We start from the raw sequence: 16409 nt of genomic DNA, 5'->3' as shown, positions 1-16409 counted from the left end.
TACAAAATGCTGGAGGAACATTGTATGTGCTGGCTTAGGCCATTAGATAGCAATATAAAAAACAAGAGTGGCCAGCATCCTTAACCCAGGGCCTCAGAGACTATGGACACTTACTGAATCAGCTATTCAACATTGATTGAGCTGAAACCTGCTGTCTTTCTGTTTCTGATGGCTCAGCTGTATGAAGAATTATCTTGGCTCGACATCATGGCTCAGCGAAAAAAATGGGAAATTTGGAAAAGATGTTATTTGCCATGGCCAACTGATCAATATGAAAGAGAAGCTTGTAAAAGGGATGCCAATATTGGTTCACAAGCATGACAAAGACCACCTGGCACACCTTTTATACTGTCTTAATGAGGACTTGTACTTGACCTCAGTGAAGTTCTAACATGGTGTAATCCCCAAGCAGCTCACAGTCAAGAAGCTTTGAAATAATTAACTGCACACCCATGGCAGCAATGTTCTAATCATTAATAACCATCGTATCACACAGAGTACCAGGAGGAGCATCCTTTACATAATCCTGACGTGAAGGCTCCATGTATGTCTGGCAAAATCTAACATTAACAGTCCTTGGGTGCGAGTGAATATTGGGCAGACATCCAAGGCTGCTTAGGTAGTTCTTTAGCCTTATGTTATATCCAGATGACTCATCGTAGAAGCATACAAGACTTATTGTGACCGTACATCTTCTGTTGACAGGTGGGTATCGAGCAAGAGATTTTATTAAACATTCCCTGATTTTAAAGCCAAAACATTTCCTTCCAAAATACAATCATTTTGTGGGTGTATTTCAATGTTCTTGTTTTTAAATCACACAAAGATGTTAAAAACAAAGACTGAACCTAACAATATACCTGTAATTCCATGCGCATTACATGCTAGCACAAAAATCATTTGAGCATGTGGAACATGCATAGATGTCATCAATCCGTAACAATACACTGTTGGAGCATTGCCCACTGAAACTGCATCACATTCATCTGATTAAGCAACAGAATGCCATGAAAGCAGGAAGCAGATTTTCACTGCCCCCAATTCAGAGCAGCTATATTGTTTAAAGGATCATTCAGCTAGGTGTGCAGTGTAATGAAATGGAGTATTTCAGTTCTTCTCTCTGAGCCCCAGGGTTGGGGCCAGTAACAATACGATGCGAGTTATCCCCACCATCCCTCATATGAGAAAGCATTTGTCATCAGTGAAGCAATTTTCTTTTGCAATAAAATTCACAAGTTATCACTGAAAACTGGAATACACAACAAAGCAAGAAATTAAGTAAGAAGGCCACCAGCATTTTCAGCATATCCAATTTCTTTGATATTTAATTAGGTCTTTTCAGAGGAAGTACTTTGTCAGTCTCACTTGATGTGATTGGGTCTTAAATAAATAGCTCTTCTTGTGTAAATTGTCATCTAAAAGCTATTTGATGAGGTATTATCCATAGGAAAAGCTCAAGATTTTACCACGATTAAAGTGGAGAGAAGCCAAATAAAATCCCAGGCATACCTTACTCAGACCATTCACTGCTGGGCAGTTGTAATAAATAAAGCAATCTTAAAGAAAATAGGCAACAGTGTATGAATTTACTGAACTCTGAACATACACGCAGAACTGAAATGTGATTTGTTTGAGACTTTGTTTATTTAATGAATATTCCAGTGAAAACTCACAAAAATCATACCTGTAAACCTGACCTGGTTACTGCCAGTTCTCAGTTTCAAAAATGTCCTGCTTTGATATTTAAGTTTTCCATACATGGTTTATCCACAGGATGTTTGTTGCTAATAGGGTATATTTAAACAGTAAGTTCTTGTCCTCTGAACCAAAATGGCCAAGATTCAATACAAATCTGTACCAATCTTGCCAATATCAGCCAAGGGTAGTGACATTGACCTGGGATTATGGGATGATGATAGAGTTAAAACACAGCTGAGGCAAGTATAATAATTCATGCTTTAAAATAATTCAGCTATCCCACTCAGCTAGCTATAATAATAAGAGAAAATGCTGGAAATCGCCCAATATGTCAGTGAGAACCTGTAGAGAGAAAGAGATTTCAGGTCAGTGATCTTTAATCAGATTGGAAAATAAAGACAAAACCAGATTAAGGATTTAATTTAAAAAGAAGGAAGTGAAGAGAGGAATAACAATGAAGACCTGAGACAGGATGAACACATTAAATAACCAAAAGAGTTTTGGTGGAAAGAGAGTGTAGCATGTTTTAAAGGAGGAATAATGGTAGGGGTCTGGTGAAACTGGTCTAAACATTACTAGTGAAATGTAGAATTCAGTGCAAGTATTCTCCTGGCGTTAATTAGCTTCCAAATATTCATATAGAGTACATTTCACTATGTCTTATAAGTGACATGGGTGGAATTCTAAACTAAATCTGTCACTTACGCAGAGAGATTGGAGAGATTGGGCTTGTACACGCTGGAATTGAGGAGATTGAGAGGGGATCTGATTGAAACGTTTAAGACAATTAAAGGATTTGATAGGATTGTGGCAGGAAATATGTTCCAGATGTTGGGAGAGTCCAGTACCAGAGGGCATGGATTGAGAATAAGAGGTCAGTTATTTAAAACAGAGTTGAGGAAAAAGTTCTTCTCCCAGAGAGTTGTGGAGGTGTGGAATGCACTGCCTCGGAAGACGGTGGAGGCCAATTCTCTGGATGCTTTCAAGAAGGAGCTGGACAGATATCTGATGGATAGGGGAATCAAGGGATATGGGGACAAGGCAGGGACTGGGTATTGATAGTGAATGATCAGCCATGATCTCAGAATGGCGGTGCAGACTCGAGGGGCCAAATGGTCTACTTCTGCACCTATTGTCTATTGTCTGTTGTAATAGGCTTGGAGTGTAAATGTAAATTTCGTACATAGAAATTTAACTTTGGACATTTCTTTCTAAGGCTATATTGCCAGTTACGTATTAGATATTTGGACTGAAAGAAGCCTGGAAACGCAGACTAGAATAAGGGACAACAAAAACAAAGAAAAGTGACATCACAACAAAAGGCTTCACTGAGTGAATTAAATAGGACAGTGTCGACTCTACACTTGTACAGCGAGGCCTGCTAAAAATAAGTTAACAGCAGGCTGTAGTTTGAAGTGTGAGGAGAACTTGTACATGTTTCTAATTAACAGAAAATTACTTTCTTCCATAAATTAGACCAAAAAGCCAGGCTATATTGAATAGATTTACACATATTCTGTATCCTAATAAATTAAGCTAATTTTCCAGAATATGTGATTATTTCAAAGTTCAATGTAAATTTATTATGAAAGAACATATATTTCACCATATATACTCTGAGATTCATTTTCTTGCAAGCATTCACAGTAGAACTAAGAAATACAACAGAATAAATGAGAAAGTACACAAAGACTGACAAACAACAAGTGTGCAAAAGAAAACAATTGTGCATCTACAAATAAAACAAATAATAAATAAATAAATAAATAAACAAATACTGAGAACAAGAGTTGTACACGCCTTGAAAATGAGACCACAGGCTGTGGAATCAATTCTTTGTTGAGGTGAACGAAGTTATCCACACTGGTTCAGGAGCCTGGTGATTGAAGGGTTCCTGAAGCTGGTGGTGTGGGACCTAAGATGCCTGTATCTCCTTCCTAAAAGCAGCAGCGAGAAGAGAGCATGGCCATAATGTGAGGGTCCTTGATGATGCATGCTGCAATCTAGCTGCATCACTCCTTGCAAATGTGCTCAGTGGTGGGAAGGGTTTTTCCTCTGATGGAAATCTGTTGGGAAATCAGCCTGAAACCCAAGCATTTGTCCCTGAGTATCTATTCCACATTTTACAACAGTTCATATATGGGTAACTAATGCTTGCACACACAGTTGTTTACATCTTCTGTTAGTGTGGTGAACTACATATACCTGTCTGGACATGCCCCCACTGCTGACTGCTTCTGTGGCTCCTCCCACAGACCCCAGTATAGAGGTGATTGAGGCCTGAGCCCTGCCCTCAGTCTCCAGGATGTAGCACGGTGGTCAATTGTTGCTTGTTCTTTCTTCCAGTCAATAAAAGCCGATATCTTGCCTCATGTCTCAGAGAGTTATTGATGGTACATCAGTTAGAAACATCTTAATCATCTGTGTCCAATGCAGTTAATTCTTCTGAAGGATATCAAAACATTGCTATGTATTATTCATTGATCAAACACAACTCCAAACATTTATGTATATCAGAGCAATTGAATTTTCATCCTCAGAAACCCTCAACTAAGGAACATATGCTATACAATTGAAATAGACCTCAAGACACATCTTCATGACTAAAAGTATGTTTGTATTTTATAGATGAAACATAACAAAAACAGTATGAAAACTGATTAATAAATTTAATCTACATACACTATTAGATGTTACAGCAAAACCTGAGGTGCCAGCTAAATGAAAAGCAATGGATGTCACTGGTCTTATATATTAGCACTGAGCTTCCTGGTGATAGTGATGATGAAAGCATAGGTCAGGGGTCAATTTCATTACTTGTTGAGCAACTTGCAAGTGTCGTGCTGCCTGGCAGACTGAGCAACAAGATCTAGTGAGGGATGGGGTGGGAACACAGAAAGAGAAACTGTGAAGGCACCGTTAGAGTCTTGTTGTGGGGATATGCTGCTTAAATCAAACATCAGAAGTCATGTAGAACCTTATCCTGGCATGTGTCAACCTTTTTGAGAGTGATGGATGAGTTATAGAAGAACCAAAATAAAGAGAAAACATTCTTCAACCCCTGCTTCTTGGCAATAAACAGAAATGTTTATCCAGTTCAGTTACTTTAAAATGCATTTTTCATACACTTGAATATTCACATAAATCACCAGTCCTGCTTTGCAAGTGATTGGTAGCAGTAAGTCAAGCCCCCCGTAAGTAACACAGAGGGTACATTGTGGTGCATCCGTGCACTTCCAGCTAATCCACTCAATGCGCAATTTCCTTTCATATGGGGGAAATTAAAGTGCTTCTTTCACGTGCATTTGTTCATCATGTTTACTCCATGCAGACCAAAAGCAATATTTTTTTCTGTAACTAAGCCAGTCAAAGCTTAAAGAGAAGACAGGATCTCCCTTATTAAATTTTGCCCCACTTCAATGCTGCTGTAATCTGGTTTTGCAATAGCCTGATTTCTTTAAAGACAGATTAAGGTTTGGAAATAAATGCTAATTGAATAACTAAATCCATTCTCTAGTTAATTTCTAGCAAAAACAAAGATTAATGCTAAAATTTGCATGTTTTTCAAAATACTATTTAGTAATCAAGGAACAACATTACTGAAATACAATGCACATACACTCAGTGGCCACTTTATTAGATAGACCTATACACTTGCTTGTTAATACAAATATATAATCAGCCAATCATGCAGCAACAACTCAGTGCATAAAAGCATGCGGACATGGTCAGGAGGTTTAGTTGTTGTTCGGAACAAACATCAGAATAGGAGAGAAGTCTGATCTAGGTGATCTTGACCATGGAATAATTGTTAGAGCATAGAACACAGAAATCTACAGCACGTTACAGGCCCTTCAGCCCACAATGTTGTGCCAACCATGTAACCTGCTCTAGAAACTGCCTAGAATAACCCTACCACAAAGCCCTCTATTTTTCTAAGCTCTGTGTACCTATCTAAGAGTCTTTATTGACTCTGACGTAAAACCCTACAAGGACCCTACAATACCCTATTGTATCCGCCTCCACCACCAAGCAGGCAGTGCATTCCACACACCCATCACTCTCTGTGAAAAACTTACCTCTGATATCCCCTCTGTACCTACTTCCAAGCACCTTAAAACTATGCCCCCTCATGTTAGTTATTTCAGCCCTGATAAAAAGCCTGTGGCTATCCACATGATCAATGCTTCTCATCATCTTACACACCACAATCAGGTCACCTCTCATCCTCCGTCACTCCAAGATGAAAAGGCCAAATTCACTCAACCTATTCCCTTAAGGCATGCTCCCCAATCCAGTTAACATCCTTGTAAGTTTCCTCTGCACTCTCTCTATAGTATCCACATCCTTCCAGTAGTGAGGTGACCAGAACTGAACACAGTACTCCAAGTGAGTTATATAGCTGTAACATTACCTCATTGGCTTTTGAACTCAATCCCACGGTTGATGAAGACCAACACACCATACGCCTTCTTAACAACACTTTCAACCTGTGCAGCTGCTTTGAGTGTCCTATGGACACAGACTGTAGAATCTCTCTGATCCTCCAACTATCAAGAGTCTTACCATTCATAGTATATTTGGTGTCAGACAGGGTGATTTAAGTACCTCAAAAACTGCTATCTCCTGGGAGCCTCGAGAATTTACAGAGAATGGAGCGATAAAATGAAAACATCCAGTGAATGGTAGTTCTGTGAGCGAAAGCACATTGCTGATGAGAGGTCAGAGGAGAATGGCCAGACTGGTTCAAGCTGACAGGAAAGTGACAGTAACTCAAGTAACCGTGTGCTACAACAGCGGTGTGCAGAAGAGCACATGTGAAACCTTGATGTAGATGGGCTAACAGCAGCACAAGACCACAGGGTGTATATCACCTAGATCTTCAAAAGTTATTTTCCTCTCATGTATCTTACCAAATTGTCAATTTAGTTTTTGTTTGAAGAGTTAATTGTTGCTTACAGAAGTTTCTCCAACTTGCAAACCTTACAGCAACTGCAGCCAAAGATTTTTTTACAATCCCTTAATATCACCTTGAACCAGCAGTTTCTTACAGTGATGTGAAGACAGTCATAAATTTTATCACCTGGAGCTGACATTACTAGCACAAATTCAGAGCCGCTCACTTTGCTGGAGAACACTGCCTCAAGACTGCCGACCTTGATCCCACAGACCTTATAATTCAGTACACATTCACATTATCCTGGGTTTCATTTTCTCTGTTGTTCAAATCACTTTCTCCTACTTCAAAAAGTAACTTAATACTGATAAGTTATTTTACAGGGTGAGTGCAAAGCACTGAGGAGCGTTGTAGAACACAGGTCTAGGAGTACAGATGCATCGTTCCCTGAAAGTGGTGTCACAGGTAGACAGTGCTGTAAAGAAAGCTTTTGGCACATTTCTCTTCATTAATCTAAGTACTGAGTACAGCAGTTGGAATGTTATGTGGAAACGGTATAAGATGTTGGTGAGGCCTAATATGAACCATTGTGAGTAGGGTGCACACAAGCAGGCTTTTTCCACTGAGGTTCTAGAGGCCATGGATCGGGGTTTGAGTGTGGAGTGAACTGCCAGTAAAAGGGATGGATGCAGATTTGATGGAGGGTAATGGTCCAGCTGTAGGTCGATGGGACTAGGCAGAATAATTATATGGCACAGACTAGTTGCTCCATGGGCCCTGTTTCTGTGCTGTAGTGCCCTGTAACTCTAACACTTGATATGAAAATCATTAAAAGCTGTTTTGATTAAACTAACATGGAGACATACAGCTCAACATGTCACATGCAAGATAATGACACCTTTATGCCATCTCTACTTTTGACAAATTCTTACTGAAGCCACAAGTTTGGGAAGCTCTCTTAAAGGAATATTGCTATGTTGTAGGAGAAATGCAGCAATATCTTTGAACTGATTTTTTAATAGGATTTGAACAATCCCTAATCATCTTCCTGTGCTCTTGTGAAGGTGGTGATGGTGGTGAACTGCTGAATCAACAAGCACATTCCTTCTCCATGTTGGTAAATATAACTCTGACCAGAGGAGAAGTCACTCCTTCTCTCAAATGTCTTCAGTTTCACTAAGACAAATAGGCCATATCCAGTCAAATAATGTCTTGACATCAACGACTTGCATCCAACTTCAGCTCTGGAATTCAGTGCCTTTGACCTCATTCAAATTTGGACAGAGGCTGCAAATTTGGAGTACAGTGATTCTGGCAGAATCCAAATTGATAAGAGAGAATCCAGGGAGAAGATTATTAATAAGTTACACTTAATAGCACTGTCAAGGACATGGTGCATTATTTACAGGATGGGGTGATAATGGACTAGATCTGTCACACTTTGTTCAATTTGTTAGACAGATGTTACTGTGATTAATTATACCAGAACAGCTCGGCCGGAGGTGCTGCTATTTTTGAAGCCAAAGTCATCAGCATTTCAACTGGACATTTTGTGGGACCCATAGACCCATATTAGTGAGCTCAGCCATTTTTTGATGTCCCAGTAGCAAATCAAACAAAGGCTTCTTGGTAACACATACAAAATGCTGGAGGAACTCAGCAGGCCTGGCAGCATCTATGGAAAAGAGTACAGTTGACATTTTGGGCATAAACCCTTTAGCAGGACTGGAGAAAAAAGCTGAGGAGTAGATTTTAAAGATGGGGGGAGGGGAGAGAGAAACGCCAGGCGATAGGTGAAACCTGGAGGGGGAGGGATGAAACAAAGAGCTGGAAAGTTGATTGGTGAAGAGACAGAAGGCCATGGAAGAAAGAAAAACTGGGGAGAGGGAGACGCACATGCCATCTGGTTGGAGGCTACCCAAATAGTACGTAAGGTGATGGCATGAGCATCGATTTCTCAAACTTCCAAAAATGCCTCCCCCTTCTCCTTCACCCTTCCCATTCCCTTTTCCCTTTCTCGTCATCTCCTTGCCCACCCATCGTCTCCCTCTATTGCTCCTTCCTCCCCCCCCTTTCCTTTTTTCTTTCTTCTATGGCCTTCTGTCTCTTTCTGAGAAAGAAGCACAATGGTGAGTCTGGAATAAGTGTAGGAAGAACTGGGAAAATCAACAAGAGAGAGAAAAATGACAGGAGGGGAGCCGTTCACCTAGAGTTGGAGAGTTGAATGTTCATGTTCATACTATCCAGGCAGAATATGAGGTAGTTTGTGTTTAGCCTCACCTTGGCAGTAGGATGGGCATGTTGGGAATGAGAAGAAGAATTAAAATGGCTGGCAACTGGGACCCCCAGACAGATGAGGCAGCACAGGAGCTCTGCAAGGCACTTGGCATCTGTAATTTGCGTAGGAGTGGAAGGTTCCTTTGCAGAAATAAGTATCTCCTGTTATTATTTTTCTCAGAGAGTTCAAGTCTGAACATTGTAGGACTGCAGAGTGTCACTTTGCTGAACACTGTCTGTAGAATTCTGCTTTCTGTTTCATCAAGAGTGTAGACCGCTTCACTGGCACATGCCTACATTTCTGTTTCTGCAGTAACCTTCTGAGCTTAGAAATTGTGAAATAGGGGCAATTACAGGGAGAGAATGTAGAGGCAGGAAAACACAGAGCTGTGGGGAATGATAGGCACGCCAGGTTTTACTAATGGTCATAGGAAACGGAGCACGTCTTACAGATGAATGTGCTTTGACAGACCGGGCCATTTCCAATACAGACAGAGGAAGCAAGTTACCTGAGGCTGTTGAATTCAATATTGAATCAGGAGGGTTGCAATTATCTTGCAGTGATGGGATGCTGATTGTTGGTAGTAACAGAGGAGGCCAATGCAGACAGTGGGAGAAGGATGGAGAATTGAGGGGAGAACAGATGGACATTCAGGAATGGCCCTGATCTGTATTTTGGTTTTTCCAAAGGAAAATAGCAGCTTTGCTATTTCCAGTGCTGTGCTTCAACAGAACCTCAAGCTGCTGACAGTTATTATTTCCCAAAGGTACTTGGAGAATGCCAACTCCTTTATTACTTTGGCCTCTGACAGATTGCTGAGACACTGCTGTTCAGTGTCCATGCTACCTGTCACAAACATGAGAAAATCTGCAGATGCTGGAAATCCAAGCAACACAGACAAAATGCTGCAGGGACTCAGCAGGCCTGCTGAATTGCTCCAGCATTTTGTGTGTGTCCGTGCTACCTGTATCAGATTTCCTCTCCTGGCATGACAGTGTTCAATATACCAATGTCTTTGCTGTTGCATCTCAGCATGCTAGCCAGATTATAGATATTCATAAAGTTGCAGAACAAAGCAGTTACATCAATTCCCAGACCTGCTCAAAGTCATACTTCAGGGATACCTACAATCTCTTCCTCTGCTCAAAGCAATGGCTGTTCCTCTTAGCTGGAGTAAAATTTAGAGGGATTGTTGTTCAGGAACCTGATGGTTGAACAGTAATAATTGTCCCTGAGCCTGTGGTGTAGGTCCTGAGGCTCCTGTGCCTTCTTGGTGGCAGCAGTGAAAAGAGAGCATGTCCTGGGTGTTGGTGTGTCTGGATGATGGATACTGCTATCCTGCGACAGCACTCTGCTCACTGGTGTGGAGAGCTTTAATGTGATGGACTGGCTATATACTCTACTTATTGCAGGATTTTCCATTCAAGGGCATTGCCATTTCCATACCAGGTCGTGATGCAACCAGTGAATATACACTCCACCACACATCTCTAGAACATTGTCCAAGTTTTAGATGTCATACTGAATCTCTTAAACTTCTAAGGAAGTAGAGGCTGTTGCTGTGCTTTCTTCATTATTGAACTTGTGCTGGGCTTAGGACAGGTCCTCTGAAATGATAATACCGTTGGTTAAAGTTGCTGACCCTCTCCACCTCTGATGAGGACTGGCTTGTGAAACTCTGGTTTCCTCTTCCTGAAGTCAATCATCAGCTCCTTTGTCTTGATGACATTGATTAACAGGTTCAGCCAGAGTTTCAGTCTCCTTCCTATTTGTTGATTAGTCATCACCTCTAATTCAGCCAATGACAGTAGTTTTGTCAGCAAACTTAAATATGGCATTGGAGCTGGGCTTAGCCTCCCAGTTGTGGGTATGACATGAGTAGAGTGAAGGGTGAAGCACACAGTGTGTGGTGATGGAGATTGTGGAGAAGTTATTGCTAATCTGAACTGATTGGAGTCTGCAAGTGAGAAAATCAAGGATCCAATTACATAAGCAAACACCTGGAAATCTGCAGATGCTGGAAATTCAAACAACAACACACACAAAATGCTGGTGGAACACAGCAGACCAGGCAGCATCTACAGGGAGAAGCACTGTCAACATTTCGGGCCCAGACCCTTCAGTCCTGACGAAGGGTCTGTTCCAATTACATGAAGAAGGTTTGAGGCCAAGATCATGAAGCTTGTTGATTAGTTTTGAGGGGATGATGCTGATCTGTAGTCGAAAAGAGCATCCTGATATAAGCATCTTGCTGTCCAGATATTCCCGGGTTGAGTGAAGAGCAATGAAACAGCATCTGCTGTGGACCTGTTGTGCCAGTAGACAAATTGGAGCGGATCCAGTTCACTTCTGAGGCAGGAGTTGGTATGTTTCATCACCAACCTCTCAAAGCACTTCATCACAGTGGATGTAAGTGTAGCTGGATGATAGTCATTGAGGCAGGCTACCTCATTCTTCCGAGGCACCGGTATAATTGAAGACAGCTTGAAGCAGGTGGGTACTTCAGACTGATGAAGCAAGGGGTTAAAGATATTGATGAACACTGCAGCCCATTGATCAGCACAGTTCCTTAGTAACACAGCCAGAAACCCCATCTGGACCAAATGCTTTCTGTGGGTTTACCCTCCTGAAGGATACTTTCACATTGGCCTCAGAGGCTCAAATCACAGGGTCATCAGGGGCTGTGGGAGTTTGTGAAAGTTCCTCCACAGTTTGGTAGCAAATGTGTGCATAAAGGGCATTCAGCTTATCTGGGGTGGAGAATTGTCATCACTTATCTTGCTTGGCTTCACTTTGTAAAAGGTAATAGTATTAAAACCCTGCCACATCTGTTGAGCATCCCCCAGTGGCTCAAGTTTCTTCCTGATTTGCTGCTTCACACATTAGATGTCTTTCCAGAGACTGTATCTGAACATTTTGTATTTTACTTGGTTGCCACACCTGAATGCCACTGATCTGGTCTTCAGCAAATTACAGATCTCAGGGTTCATCCGGGGCTTCGGAGTGATTTTGTGGGGGCACACTTATCCACAACCGTTTTTATAAAGTCCATGACAATCATGGTGTATTCATTCAGATCCTCTGACGAGACACTGAACGTGGCCCAGCCCACAAACTCAACACAATCCCATTGCAGCTCCTCTGCCTCTCACAACCATCTCTTCACTGTCCTCATCTCTGGAGCTTTGCTCTTTCACCTCCATCTGTACACAGGTAGGTGGAGGACAACCAAGTAATCAGATTTCCTGAGATGCAGTCTCGGCATGGAACAATACGCATTCCAAATCACAGTACAGCTGTGGTCATTGTGTTGGGACCCCTCATGCTGCAGGTTATATGCTGATGATAATTGGGCAGAGATGTCTTCAAACAGGCCTGAATGAAGTCCTCAGCTATGATTTGAAATGCATTGTGGTGGGCTGTTTCTTATTTGGTGATGGCAGCATTCAATATCTCAAGTGCCTGGTTAATGTCCGCTTTGGTGGTATGTAACTGTGGTCAGGATCACAGAGGAAAACTCTGTTGGTAAGTAGCATGGTCAGCACTTCATCGTTAGACGTTTCAGGTCAGGGGAACAACAGCTTGACAAGATTAAGACTTGTGGCTGAGCACCACAGAGAGTTAATCATAAAACACAAACAACCACCTTTTGCCTTCTCTGAATCTGCAGGTCAGTCCACTCTATGTATCAAGAAGTGCTCAGGTGTGATCACTGAATCCGGTGTGTTCAGAATGAGCCATGTCTCCATGAAACACAGAACACTGCAATTCCTCATTTCTCTCCTATACAGCAATCTTGCATTTAGGTGCCTAACCTTGTTCTCCAGCAACATTTGCTAACCATCTTCCATCCTTGAACTCACTTTACACCGCACGCTGTCGAAGCAGCGCTGCCAGGATAATCAAGGACAAGACCCACCCAGCCAACACACTTTTTGTCCCACTTCCCTCCGGGAGAAGGTTCAGGAGCATGAAGATTCGTATGGCCAGACTTAGGAACAGCTTCTTTCCAACTGTGATAAGACTGCTGAACAGATCCTGAACTGGATCTGGGCCGTACCTTCCAAATATCTCAACCTGACTTGCACTATCTTACTTAACCTTTTCTATTTTTCTAATTATGAATTATAATTTAAATTTTTATTATATTTACTTCGACTTGTACTTCAGGGAGCGCGAAGCACAGAAACAAATATCACTGTGAAAATTGTACGCTCTAGTATCAATTGTTTGGTGACAATAAAGTATAATGATAATGATAACAAGATGTGGGGTAGGGGAACTTCCATTGCTTGGCCTTTTAGCCTGGCTTGGAGTTCTCGCCTCCTCCCTTTCATCTGGGTATGGCGATGTTCCTTTTCCTGCTTTAAAGGTGCCATACCTACATACTTGAGAGTTAAGTCCACTGAGTCCTTCAGGAGAAAGCAAATTCGCTAGTTCATTAATACGGTACAGAAGTATGTTGCTTAAATTTAATTTCTGCTGTTGACAATCCAGCTGGAAGAGCATTATATTGGATAAGAAAAATGAGAGTAGAACACAAACAGAGCCAGACTGGTTGACTATGGTTTTAAATATCAGATATCAAAGACAAACACCTTTATCTTTGATTTGTCTAAACGAGCCAGCTGGCTCCTTCATCAAACACAGATAGAACTTCAAAAATGTCACATGCACCAAAATGCAATCTCAACTCCATCCTTTCCTTCATCCAAGTCAGTCAAGAAATCAATTCATGACCAAAAGAAATTTAAGCAATGTAAGTCATTTAAAATATTTTGTATTTCCAGTTTTCAGACTTCACGAACATGATGTCGTTATTTGTCTTTTGCACTATTTATTTATTTTTGTAACTTGTCTTTTTGTCTTGCACTGCTACCACAAAACAACAAATTTCATGACATAACTCACTGCTAGTAAATCTGATTGTGATATTGATTCTGTGTTGGAACATGGAACAGTACAGCAAAGGAACAAACCCTTCTGCCCATGGTGTCTGTGCTGAAGATTAAACCATCTCCCTCTGACTGCACATGACCCACATCCCTCCGCACACATATTTGTGTGTTTATCTAACAACCTCTTGAATGCTATTATTGAATCTGCTTCTACCATTATTGTTGGCAGCCCATTCCAGATTCCTATCACTCTCCATATACAACCTGTCCTTCACTTCCTCCCTCTCACCTTTAATGCGCATCATCTTGTACTTGACATTTCTACCTTGGGAAAATAACTCTCACTCAATTTTTACTTTATCTATGCCTCTCATAATTTTACAAACCTGTTTCATGTTTCACCTCAGCTTCTGATACTCCAGGGAAACAAACCAAGTTTGTCCAATTTCTGCTTTATTTTAATGCCCTCTAATCCAGGCAGCATCCTGGTAAACCACATCCGCACACTTTCCAAAGCCAGAATTGCACACAATATAATAGATGTGGCCTAACCAAAGTTTTATTTAGGTGCAAGATAACTCCCTGAGCCTTAGAGTCAGTGCTCCAACCAATGAAGAAGTGGATGCCTTACACTAAGGAAGGCATATGGCATGTCTTCTTCATTGGTTAGAGGGTCTACTCATGTGTTCACTTTCCTTTGGAAAAGGCTACAGAAGAAACTGCCTACTCCCATCAGTTGGAACCATAGTCCTCTATATCCCTACTATCTATGTATCTATCCAAACTTCTCTTAAATCGAGCTTGGATGCACCACTTGTGCAGGCAGCTTATTCCACACTCTCGCAACCCTCTGAGTGAAGAAGTTTCTCCTCATGGTTCCCTTAAACTTTTCACCTTTCACCCTTAACCCATAACCTCTGGTTGTAGTCCCACCCAACCTCAGTGGAAAAAGCCTGCTTGCATTTACCTTATCTATATCCTCATCATTTTGTACACTGCTATCAAATTTCCTCTCAGTCTTCGACATTCTAAGGAATACAGTCATAACCTATCAATTTTTCCATGTCATCAGGTCCTCCAGTCCCTGCAACATCCTTGTAAGTTGTCTCTGGTATTTTTTCAACCTTTCCTGTAGGTAGGTGACCAAAACTGCACATAATACTCCAAATTAGGCCTCAGCAACGTAACATCCCATCTCCTGTACTCAATACAATTATTTATGAAGCCAGTGTGCCAAAAGCTTCTTTGAGACCTGATCTAACTGTGATGCCACTTTCAATGAATAATGGACCTATATTCCCAGATCCTTTATTCTACCACATTCCTCAGTGTCCACTGTGTAAAGCCTAGCCTGGCTGGTCCTACCAAAGAGCAAAACCTTGCACTTGTCTGCATTAAATTCTATTTGCTACTTTACAGCCCATTTTTCCAGCTGATGCAGATCCCTCTGCAAGCCTTGATGGCCCTCCTCGCTGTCAACTACACTCCCAATCTTGGTGTCATTCACAAATTAGCTGATCCAGTTAACCACATTATTACCCAGATCTTTGATATAGATGAGAAACAACAATGGAGCCAGTGGCACTCCACTAGTCACAGGCCTCCAGTCAGAGAGGAAACCGTCTGCTACCACTCTCTGACTTCTCCCACAAAGCCAATGTCTAATCCAATCTACTACCTCATCTTGAATGCTGAGCGATTGAACCTTCTTGACCAATCTCCTAGGTGACACCTTGTCAATTGCCTTGCTAACCTCCATATAGACAACATCCATCGCCTTGCTTTCATCTACTTTCCTTGTAACTTAGTCAAAAAACACTGTTTAGTTAGACATGGCCTACCACACACGAAGCTGTGCTGACTATCCTTATCAGTCTACGTCTATCCAAATACTTCTATGTCCAGTCCCTTAGAATACCTTCCAATAGCTTCCCACAGCTGACGTCAGACTCATTGGCCTGTAATTTCCTGGTTTCTGTTTAGAGTCTTTCTTAAACAGTGGAACAACATTGGCTATGCTCCAGTCCTCTGGCACCTCTCCTGTTACCAAGGATGATTTAAGTATCTCTGCTATGGACCCAGTAATTTCTGCACTTGGCCTCGTAGGGTCCAAGGGAATATCTTGTCAGGCCCTGGGGATTTATCCACCCTAATTTGCCTCAATGCAGCAAACACCACCTCCTCTGTAATCAGTACAGGGTCCACGAAGTTGATGCTGCTTTGTCTCACTTCTATAGATTCTGTGTTCCTCTCCTGAGTAAATACAGATGCAAGTAAATTAATTTAAGATCTCCCTCATCTGTTTCCACTCCACACATAGATTAACACTCTGGTCTTCCAGAGGACCAGTTTTGTCCCTTGCTATCCTTTTGCTCTCAACATATCTATAGAATCCATTAGGATTCTCCTTCACCTTGTCTTCATGCCTTCTTTTAGCCTTCCTGATTTCCTTCTTAAGTGTTCTCTTACATTTCTTACACTCCATAATAACCTCATTTGTTCCTACTTGCCTACACCTGCTATGCACCTCCTTTTTTCTCTTTACCAGAGCCTCAATATCTCTTGAAAACCAAGGTTCCTTACACTTGTTATCTTTATCTTTTATTCTGGCAGGCCTATACAAGCTTTGTACTTTCAA

The sequence above is a fragment of the Hypanus sabinus genome, chromosome 25 (assembly GCF_030144855.1).
Source record: "Hypanus sabinus isolate sHypSab1 chromosome 25, sHypSab1.hap1, whole genome shotgun sequence".
In the NCBI taxonomy this organism is placed as follows: Eukaryota; Metazoa; Chordata; class Chondrichthyes; order Myliobatiformes; family Dasyatidae; genus Hypanus; species Hypanus sabinus.
This window is presented reverse-complemented; position numbering follows the sequence as displayed.